The 11211-nt window shown below is 33.3% G+C and overlaps 1 pseudogene; it reads left to right on the top strand.

Moving 5' to 3' along the window:
* Window positions 1-1628: 1628 nt before the first annotated feature.
* LOC130592146 (uncharacterized) lies at window positions 1629-5300 on the top strand (annotated as a pseudogene).
* Window positions 5301-11211: the final 5911 nt, after the last annotated feature.

Genomic DNA, 11211 nt, shown 5'->3' with positions numbered 1-11211 from the left:
GGTATACGCTTTACATACATTCCGATATGTAATTATTATTATTTATATTAAACGATTAAATAAAATTAAAATGCAAAATCTAATGAAGATATTTATTTGACATTTACTTTAGCCACACAATCTCCTTCTGATATTGCCAGAAGTAATAGAAAGCAGATTATGTTAGAAAAAAGAGCTCGAGGTATGCATTCTGTACTATTCAATGAATTGATTGTATTCATAATTACATCGATTTTTTTTTATATTAACTAAAACGCAATAATTAATAGGCAGCTCTATGATTTCTGGAGACATGTTGGAATTGGCACAATCTCATAGTAATGTTAGATCTAAGAGACATGTGGTTCGAAGTTCAAATATCCTTAAATCAGTTACACGGAGAATTATAAATGGTATTAATTTATTATTTACTTATTAAATACAAGTATCTAATATTTGAAGTACTTTTAACATCGTATCTAAAATGTATTGTTTTTTATGACTGTTATATAAAGATGAAAATATTGAATCAAGTTCTCATGACCAATCAAATACTACCGTTCAAGATGACTGTGTTACAGAAGACGATAGTGACAACGACGTCAATTATATGGATATCGTTACAGGTTGGCATATAATTTGTAATAACTATTGCATATCATGCGAAATGTCGTACTTATTATTATGATTTATTGTGTTGTCTTCTTAATTATGTTTATATCTCATATTTATTACTGATTTTGTTTTTTCACAGAGAGCTACTCAGATTTAGGAGACCCAACACATGTATGTGAGTTTTGTGGCGCGGAAATGTGGTTCAATGAGAGAGCTAACAAGAAATCCAAAAACATCAAGCCAAAGTTTTCGTTGTGTTGCATGCAAGGGAAGGTTCAGCTACCTCTGCTAAAACATCCACCTCAAATTATTTATGATCTATTGAAGAAGAAACATAATAGAAGCAACCATTTTCTTGAAAATATAAGAGGATATAATATGATGTATTCGTTTACATCAATGGGTGGAAGGATTATTGCACCTACATCTAAAGGTCGAGGTCCATATAATTAAAAAATTGGTGGTCAAAATCATCACTTAATAGGTACTTTATTGCCTGCTGATGGTGCACGACCAAAGTTTTCTCAGCTGTACATATATGATACTGAGGATGAAATAAAGAACAGGAAAACAGCTGCAAGGTACAACATAGTAAATGGATTTAAGTATCATTGTAACTTTAATTGTTTAATTTATATATTCCTTTTCAAATCCTAACTTATTATTCATTATGTCTTACCAGTACATCAAACCCAGACAAGTTTGAAGATCGCTTAGTTGCAGAATTACAAGATATGTTAGATCATAATAACCCTTTAGCTCATAATTTTAGAATGGCTAGGGATAGGTTTGCATCTAACACGTGTGAGAATTTGAAATTAAAACTTATTGGCAAAAGAGAGTCTGATGGCAGAACTTAAATTTGCCAACAACATCAGAAGTAGCTGCACTTATCGTAGGAGATATTGATAGTGCCGACAAAAGAGATATAATTATCGAAACGAAGGGTGGAAAGCTACAACAAATTTCCGAACTTCATCCTTCTTACCTCGCTATGCAATATCCACTATTATTTCCATACGGAGAAGATGGATTTAGAACAGATATTATGCACAGGGATAAGACTCCATCAGACGGTTCAACAGGAAAGAGGTTTAAACTCACAATGCGTGAGTTTTTTGCATACAGAATACAAGACCGAGCTCTGGAGGCGGCAACAATACTATTATCTCGAAGGTTGTTACAACAATTCATAGTTGATGCTTACACAATGATTGAAGCTGAAAGGTTGTCTTTTCTTAGACACAACCAACAAAGCTTGAGAGCTGCTAATGTCAAGAATTTAAGAGGTGCTGTCGAGAGAGGTGAAACCGAGGGATCTTCGACTGGAAGTCGTATAGTATTGCCATCTTCCTTCACAGGAGGACATAGTTATATGAGAGAAAACTATCAAGATGCGATGGCTATTTGCAGATGGTATGGTTATCCAGATTTATTCATAACATTTACGTGTAATCCTAAGTGGCCTGAGATTACTAGATTTGTAAAAAAAAGAGGCCTAAGGCCAGAGGATAGGCCAGACATCATATGTCGAGTTTTTAAGATGAAACTAGACCAGTTGGTGAAAGATCTGAAAGATGGCAAAATATTTGGCAGGGTTAGGGCTGGTATGTTAGACATCGTCCTTATTTATATTATTATTTTTTATTATATGTTATTTTTAATTGGATTGCTATCGTTATATCTTTTATTTAACTTGAATATCAAAACTAATTTTGTTGTCTGCTTATTTTCAGTGGTCTATACAGTTGAATTCCAAAAGCGTGGTTTGCCGCACGCTCATATTTTGTTGTTCATGCATCAGGGAGACAAATACCCTGTTGCTTCAGATATTGATAAGATTATTTGTGCTGAGTTGCCTGATAAATCTGAAGATCCAGAACTATATCAAGCAGTAAGCGAGTACATGATGCACGGTCCATGTGGCTCAGCAAATACAAATGCTCCGTGTATGATTGACAAGCAATGCAGTAAGCATTTTCCCAAGAGTTTATTGAGGCAACTAAGGTAGATGATGAAGGATATCCAGTGTACAGACGAAGAGATAATGGATCTACAGTTGAGAAGAGTGGGGTTCACCTTGATAATCGGTATGTTGTCCCATATAATGCTGAATTGCTTCGTAAATATCAAGGACACATAAACGTTGAATGGTGTAATCAATCTAGATCAATTAAATATTTGTTCAAATATATAAACAAGGGATATGATAGGGTTACGGCTGCGGCTTATCAAGATAAACAGAAAGAAGGTGAAGGTAAAGAAATAGATGAAATAAAGATGTACTATGATTGCCGATATATTTCGGCGTGTGAAGCAATTTGGAGGATTTTTGGATTCAACATACATTATCGAACCCCTGCTGTTGAAAGATTAAGTTTTCATCTACCGGGAGAACAAACCGTTTTGTTTAACGACCATGCGGATGTGGAATCCGTACTAGACAGACCTCATATTGACAATACGAAATTCCTAGCTTGGATGCAATGTAACCAAAAATATGAAGAAGCTAGGGAGCTTACTTATGTGGAGTTCCCTACAAAATTTGTTTGGAAACAGGCACAGAGAGAGTGGACCCAAGATCTAGAGGTGTCACAATAGGACGAATCTACCATGTCTCACCTGGATCTGGAGAGAAGTTCTACCTTAGAACTTTATTAAATTTTGTAAAAGGCGCGACATGCTACGAAGACATTAGAACGGTTGATGGTGTAGTGTTCCTACATTCAAGGAAGCTTGCTATGCAAGGGGTTTACTTGATGATGACAAGGAATATGTCGATGCAATAACAGAAGCAAGTTTTAGAGAATCAGGGTATTATCTAAGACATTTGTTCTCTATGTTACTATTATCTGGTAGCATGTCGAAGCCGGAGGAAGTTTGGCATAAGACATGGCAGTTATTATCTGATGACATACTTTACAAACAGCGTTGTCTTCAAAAAAATAAAGGTAAATAACTACGAAAATATTTTTTAGTCAAAAACCATACTTTTTAGCAATTTGCATTCTTAATATAGGTTACCGTTTTGTTTATATGTTTCACAGACCTGCATTTAACCGATGATCAAATCGAATCTTTTGCATTGGCTGAGATTGAAACCATGCTCCAAAGTAATGGTAGCAGCTTGCGTAGATTCAGTGAAATGCGTTTCCTGATGAACTAATCATGTTTGAAGGACAAAACAAGCTTATAGCAGATGAGCTTTCATATGACATTGAGGAAATGACCGTGGAACACGACAAATTGTATAAAGGTTTAACTGATGAGCAGTCGATGATTTATCGAGAAGTATTGGATGCTGTCTCGAGTGAAGAAGGAGGTCTATTTTTCGTTTACGGCTATGGAGGGACGGGTAAAACATATGTTTGGAAAACATTATGTGCTGCAATAAGAAAGAAGGGCGAAATTGTATTGCCAGTAGCTTCGAGTGGAATTGCTTCTCTCCTCCTTCCACGTGGAAGAACAGCTCATTCTAGATTTGGTATCCCTTTGAATGTAAATGAAAATTCTACTTGCGCCGGAATTCGCCTGGGTCGGAGTTAGCTGATCTTCTCATAAGACAAAACTTATCATTTGGGATGAAGCTCCGATGATGCATAAGTATTGTTTTGAAGCACTTGATAGAAGTTTGAGGGACATAATGAGGTCTGTTGATAGGGATAACTTGCATCGACCATTTGGAGGTAAAGTGGTAGTATTCGGAGGTGATCTCAGGCAGATATTACCAGTTGTACCAAAGGGAAGTAGGCAGGATATCGTGTTCGCCACCGTTAATTCGTCTTACTTATGGGATTCGTGTAAGGTCCTTACACTTACTCGCAATATGAGATTACAATCAAGTTCCTCAAAATCTTCTGTTGATGAATTGCGAGAATTCTCAGAGTGGATACTAAGCTTGGAGATGGAAATGCTGGCGGTCCTAATGATGGTGAAGCCGTCGTCGAGATTGCAAAAGATATCCTTATAGATCCCGGGGCCGATCCGATTTTAGCAATTGTTGAAAGCACGTATCCAGACCTACAGGAACATATTTGGGAAGCTAAATATTTCCAAGAAAGAGCTATTTTGGCCCCAACAAATGAGATAGTGGAGATTGTAAATGATAATGTTCTATCTACTATTCCAAGAGAAGAGAAAGTCTATTTGAGTTCGGATGCTATAAGCAAAGAGGAAGGAATATTTGGAGTCCACGAAATATACTCCACTGAATTCCTCAATACAATTAAATGCTCTGGTCTCCCAAATCATAGCATACGATTAAAGGTTGGTGCGCCCGTTATGCTTCTACGTAATATTGATCAAACATCTGGATTATGTAATGGCACGAGGTTAGTCGTCAATCATTTAGGTAATCGTGTTATTGAAGCTACTGTTATTTCCGGAAGTAATGTGGGTGCAAAAGTTTTTATCCCAAGAATGACATTGACGCCGTCGGACTCCACCAAGTTTCCTATCAGATTTCAGAGACGTCAATTTCCTTTAATGGTTTGTTTTGCTATGACTATAAATAAAAGTCAAGGAAAATCTTTGTCTCATGTAGGCCTGTATCTCCCAAGACCTGTTTTTAGCCACGGCAATTTTATGTTGCTGTTTCCAGAGTTACGAGCAAAAAAGGTCTGAAGATACTTCCTTTTGACAAAGAACACGGAGTGCGTACAAGTACAACAAACGTAGTTTACAAGGAAGTGTTTTCAAACATATAGATTGCGTTACAAAAATCATTTATGTAAATAACAATTTGATGCCTTCATATATGATTAGTTAAATATGTTACGTTATTTTGATTATTTTTATTGATCATTAGTTATGCTATCAAGCAATTAATACTCCCGTGCATCATGCACGGGTCCTAAAACTAGTTGTCTCTGTATTCAAATTGTTGGATGCTAAAAAAAACTATTTTGAATATTTTGCAACTAATTGTGTGTATGTTACGCACACCAAGTCTACCCGCTCTATAATGAGTATGAGTCATAGAGTATCGTATGTACGATGAACATTTGGTATTTTAAGACCTTGTTTTTTTAGATTGGAAGAAACTAAACTGAATTAAGCTCAAATGAACTGATTAATATGAAAAACAAAAGTAATAATTAAAATATTTAGCTAAAGTGAACTGACTGAAATGAGTTGAACTGAGCTGAACTGAACTGAAAATAAGTACAAAAGAATAGAACCTAGAACATAGGTCATTTAACTAAAATTGAGTTTTCGACAACTTTCTTTCTCCTCTACTTTATTAACCTGGCATTTAATTCTTTGAAACTCTTCTTTTCTCTCTTTTGATTTGTGCCATCTCTTAATAGTTTTCTCTTTCCTCATTGATAAATTTTTCATTTTTTCTCTATATCCTGATTAAACGTGTGTTCGATCTAGGTCATCTATTATTCATAGTGCCATTGACGTACTAATGTTCATTAGAGTGATCATATGTTCAGGTATATTATATGGTAGCAAATGTATAATTACGGAGATTGTATGTTCAGTCTAGGTTAGTCGTTGTTCATAATGCCATTGACCGATGTTCATCTGGAGTGATCATATATTTAGGTAGATTATATGGTAGCAAATGTATAATCTACTGGGATTGTATAGTTGTTGTTCATAGTGCCTTGATTGATGTTCATTTGAAGTTATCATATGTTCATGTAGATTATATGGTACCAAATGTATAATCTACTAGGATTGTATGTTCAGTCTAGGCCAGTTGCTATTCATAGTGCCATTGACTGAAATTCATTTAAAGTAATCATATGTTTAGGGAGTTTAGAAGAGGAAGAAAATAAAGAGAAGTTAGAGATTTTGAAGAAAGAGAAATTAGAGAGAAGTTGGAGAGTTTGAAAGAAAGACAAAGGTTTTGGATAAACGTGCTAAAAAAATGGAAGTTTAGTGCAATCAATGTATTTCTAAAAAAAATAGATGTCAAATCAATTTTTGAATTTAATTACGTATATGTTCGTTGGACTTGGCTTAATATTTATTCTCTTCACTCTCAATTTGAATTTGTCACTGTTTATTATATTTGGCTTAATGTTATTATGTGTCATTTCATTAATTTTGGGATGCGTTTGTTATTTTAAAAGTTGTGTTTTACAGTATGTGCACGATGCTCTCTATAAGGTCGTGTGTATATGATCTACAAAATGGTAATTTGTCATGCAATGCAAATTATAATGAATAATAATGCTCAAAAATAATTATTCAAATGACATATTAGATAATAAAGGTCGATCGATGGTCAAAATTATCATTTTGATTAGATTAAATTTGTATGAAAGAATAGCTTAAGTTTCTTTTGTATGTGGATGTACTTATAATCTAATAAATTTGGCTTCCAATCTCACTCGAAAAATGGGTCAGCTCCAATTTCGTCGATGCCTTGTTGAGTAGTTGCAGTGCAAAAGTAAATGAATTCATTATTAGATCTTGCAAGTATTACTCTAGACCTCCCAATCATATGTAAATCTATACTAATATATTAAAAAGCGTGCGTAAACGAGGAACGGTGCCACGTGGCGCTCTCCCTAGGGAGTTTTAGTTCATGTAATCCATGTACAATAAAAAAAATTAGAAATTGTATAGTATAGGTTTTGATCCCATGACCTCATGGTTCATGTACTAAAGTTTTAACCACTAGACCAAATTGTATTTAGTGTTATCATATCAAAGTACAATATTAATAAATGAAAATTTTTCTTACCCGGGGCATAGCCCGGGCCTAATAACTAGTTATACTTTTACAAATCTTGCACACTATATATTTTATAACAATGCCTATGATTGAATAAACGTGTCGGGTAAAATCATATTCTAGTAACTCACATCATTATCGAAAACTTTCTTCTATCTTTCATTAGATTCTACTAGCCTTCTTTGCACGCGATGCATGCGTGTATTCTTTTGGCGATTATTATAAATTTCATCTAGATGTAATTTTGAATGATTTAATTTACAATCATCATTAGTTCTAATTAAATATCATGTGGTGTAAATACAAAATATAAAAATTACTTAATGAAGAAGTTATTTTCTGGGTATTTTTATTACTTGTTAATGGATGTTGGATTATTATTGCATTTCAAAGTTTAGGTAAAACTAAAATTTATGTCTTTGGTTTTGTAATTGATTTGAAAACTGCTTTAATTATGTTAATTTGTTCTTCAATCATAAATTTTTTCTTTCACTAAACATATTTTTATGAAAGTTTATTTAGCTACTTTGAACTTCCATTGATATACATATTTTAAATTAGGAAGGGTTATGATTGAGAAAAATCTCGAAACCTTAATAGGTAATATTTTTTTATTGAATGAAGGGTTAAAAAGTCTTTTCAAATGGGGACATCATAGCTCTCCCCTTGGCTTATATAATAGAGATACTTTTACAAATATTGTACACTATATATTCTATAACAATGCCTATGATTGAATAAACGTGTCGAGCAAAATCATATTCTAGTAACTCACATCATTATCGGAAACTTTCTTCTATCTTTCATTAGATTCTACTAGCCTTCTTTGCACGCGATGCATGCGTGTATTATTTTGGCGATTATTATAAATTTCATCTAGATGTAATTTTGAATGATGTAATTTACAATCATCATTAGTTCTAATTAAATATCATGTGGTGTAAATACAATATATAAAAATTACTTGATGAAGAAGTTATTTTCTGGGTATTTCTATTACTTGTTAATGGATGTTGGTATTGTTATTGCATTTCAAAGTTTAGGTAAAATTAAAATTTTATGTCTTTGTTTTTGTAATTAATTTGAAAACTACTTTAGTTATGTTAATTTGTTCTTCAAACATAAACTTTTTTCTTTCGCTAAACATATTTTTATGAAAGTTTATTTTGGCTACTTTGAACTTCCATTGATATACATATTTTAAATTAGGAAGGGTTATGATTGAGGAAAATCTCGAAACCTTAATAGGTAATATTTTTTATTGAATGAAGGGTTAAAAAGTCTTTTCAAAGGGGGACACCGTAGCTCTCCCCTTGGCTTATATAATAGAGATAATTTCCTTGTCCAATAATATGACCACTATATAAATAAGGATATTTTAACAAGAATAATACAAACTTTTCCGTTCTCTCGTAATAATACAAATTTTTGATTAATTTTTAATAATACAAATTTTTGATCAAAATTCCTCCAGTAGGACAAATACCAGTTATTAACTTGTTGTAGGAGGTAACAAGTTGATGTGGTTCAGGTGGTTTCAGGGTTGGGGAGGAGGGAGAAATAAGAAAGATCATTTTGTATTTTTTTTTACTTATTCCACAAGTTACAAGTCAACTTGACCTACTGGAGGAATTTTGATGTAAAATTTGTATTATTAAAAAATAATCAAAAGTTTGTATTTTTGCGAGAAAACGGGTAAAAGTTTGTATTATTGTAGTTAAAAATCCTATAAATAAAGATCTTAAAGATATCTCACTTATAACTTTTTGGTCCAGTGAAATAAATATATTGTTTTAAGTATCGTAGTAGATTTTATGGACAAATGAAGGGGCTCGCTTGAGGGGGGGGATTAGTGGTATTTCTCAAATGAGCGAGTCCCATGAGGTTTGGTTCCTAGACCTCAAGATAAGAGTTGGAAAGTTACTCCATCACCTCAACCTCATTGTAGTATTTTATAATACTAGTTGTTGGCTCGCATGCTAACGTATGCGGTCCCCCAAGATCGGTGTAATCCAACTAGTATTAATCTGAAGGTATGAAATTCTTGATTATGTAATTTTGGTTTTGTCTTTGTAACAAAAAAAATGTAATTATTACTTGCAAATTATAATTATAATGTAATTATTAAGAGGAAATTTCTCATAGTAGCTATTCCTAAAATTGAGGGTCATATGTGGTTTAAAAACATGGTTTATTTTTAATAGTAATAGGGAATTGCTCATAGTAATTTTTTTTAAAAAATATTAAGAGGGATTTCTGAGTACTTTTTTTTAATATCTAATACTTACCATGGCTTTTTAGCGCGCCATTGAAAGTGGTACAAAGAGTTAAATGTGCTGGACCAAATTGAAGCCAATAAATTGTTAGAGTCCAAAATAAACAGAACGCGGCGTTTGGTTTATTGATTGTTGACATTATGTTGGCGCCAGAAAACGCTTCTTACAAGGAACCTCCATAACTGAACAGTATAAAACTTCTAATTCTCCATCTTTTAAGCTTGTCAGCAACCCCCCCCCCCCCGCGTCAAAGTCGAAGGAAGCGAGTTGGAGGGCGGTTTTTTTGTGGAAAAACACACAAATTTTCAAGGTAATTTAGTTATACATTTCATGCATCAAAATCTTTAAGTTTCAATACAGTAAAAAGTTAGGGTTTTGTTTGGTTTTGGAATTTTATACGATATAAACTATGCAATATTATCATTAAATTGTCTGAATTATGGTTTGTATATGTCTTTATGATGTTATTTTTTTTGACTCGCCATGAATCTTGGCTGGAATATAACTTGTTTGTGTTTAAATTTCTTAAAGTTTGTTATAACAGGGGGTGGGTTTTTTTTTGTTAAAAATTAACAATTGGTGTTAATTTTGTTTGAATAATGCAATGTTTTTATGATCCTATTAAGTGCTTTGATTAGAACTCCATAGCCCATTTATTCAAGTTGTTTATGTGAAAGGTAGTTCATACACACATTCATTTGGTAATAATTTTTGAACTAAATAGGTAATTGTTATGAGTTATGTATAATGGTACTTGCTTTAGGATTCAGTTTTATTATAAGTCAAACAGGTTTTAATGGTAAAGATTCAAGCTTATGCCCTTATTCATATGAAATATTTAAATAGAAAAGAAGGGCAGATCCAAGCCTCTTAGTTATTGATATGTGTTTATGCTCTTTTACAGCTAGTTATAACCATCTTTAATTTTTTTTTTATTTGTGAAATTTTACTAATTATTGGTTTGTTGTTGAAGGCTTGCTATGGAAATGACACATGCTGTTAAGGATGTGATCTTCAATGAGCACATTATGTGTATGTATGTGTTCGCCAAACTGTCTAGGAAGGATAAGGGGATTGTTTCTTTGGTATGCAAGAGATGAAAGAAGATGTGGCATTGGAAGTGGTAGATTCCGGAGAGGGTTCAGTAATGGGGTAACCGATTTGAGTCTTGGATATGCCGGGACATCATCCACAATCATGCAAGGTATTTAGGATCGATGCACGAGGAGTCACACGATGAATTTGAGAGGTCAGTTGATGACTATGAGGAATGAAAGACAAGCCTCCCCTCCTACAAGATGATCTGAAATGATTTTTTTGAGTTTCATTTTGGGTGGTTTATGTTATTATTGTAGCGGGGGGATTTGGTTGTGATGAGAGCTTTGGTTTTTTTTTTGTGGTTAGCCCTTAGGAAATGTAATTAGCTAATGTAGGCAATGAACCGAATATGATATAGAAATCTTTTGTACACGTGTTACTCCATTCCTTCACTGAAAAATGTTAGTTATTAGTATATAGTGTTTAACTTGGCATTCCTGTGCTAAGTTCTTTTGTATGGAACGCAGTTGCTTAATATGAATTAAATGGAAAGATTGTCTCTAGTTATATCTTAGATAGTTAAATTGAGGTTGTTCTATAGTGAATCTG

This window comes from Beta vulgaris, chromosome 7 (genome assembly GCF_026745355.1).
Source record: "Beta vulgaris subsp. vulgaris cultivar EL10 chromosome 7, EL10.2, whole genome shotgun sequence".
Taxonomy (NCBI): domain Eukaryota; kingdom Viridiplantae; phylum Streptophyta; class Magnoliopsida; order Caryophyllales; family Amaranthaceae; genus Beta; species Beta vulgaris.
The sequence above is the reverse complement of the archived record's forward strand: the minus strand, read 5'-3'. Positions and strand labels throughout refer to the sequence as shown.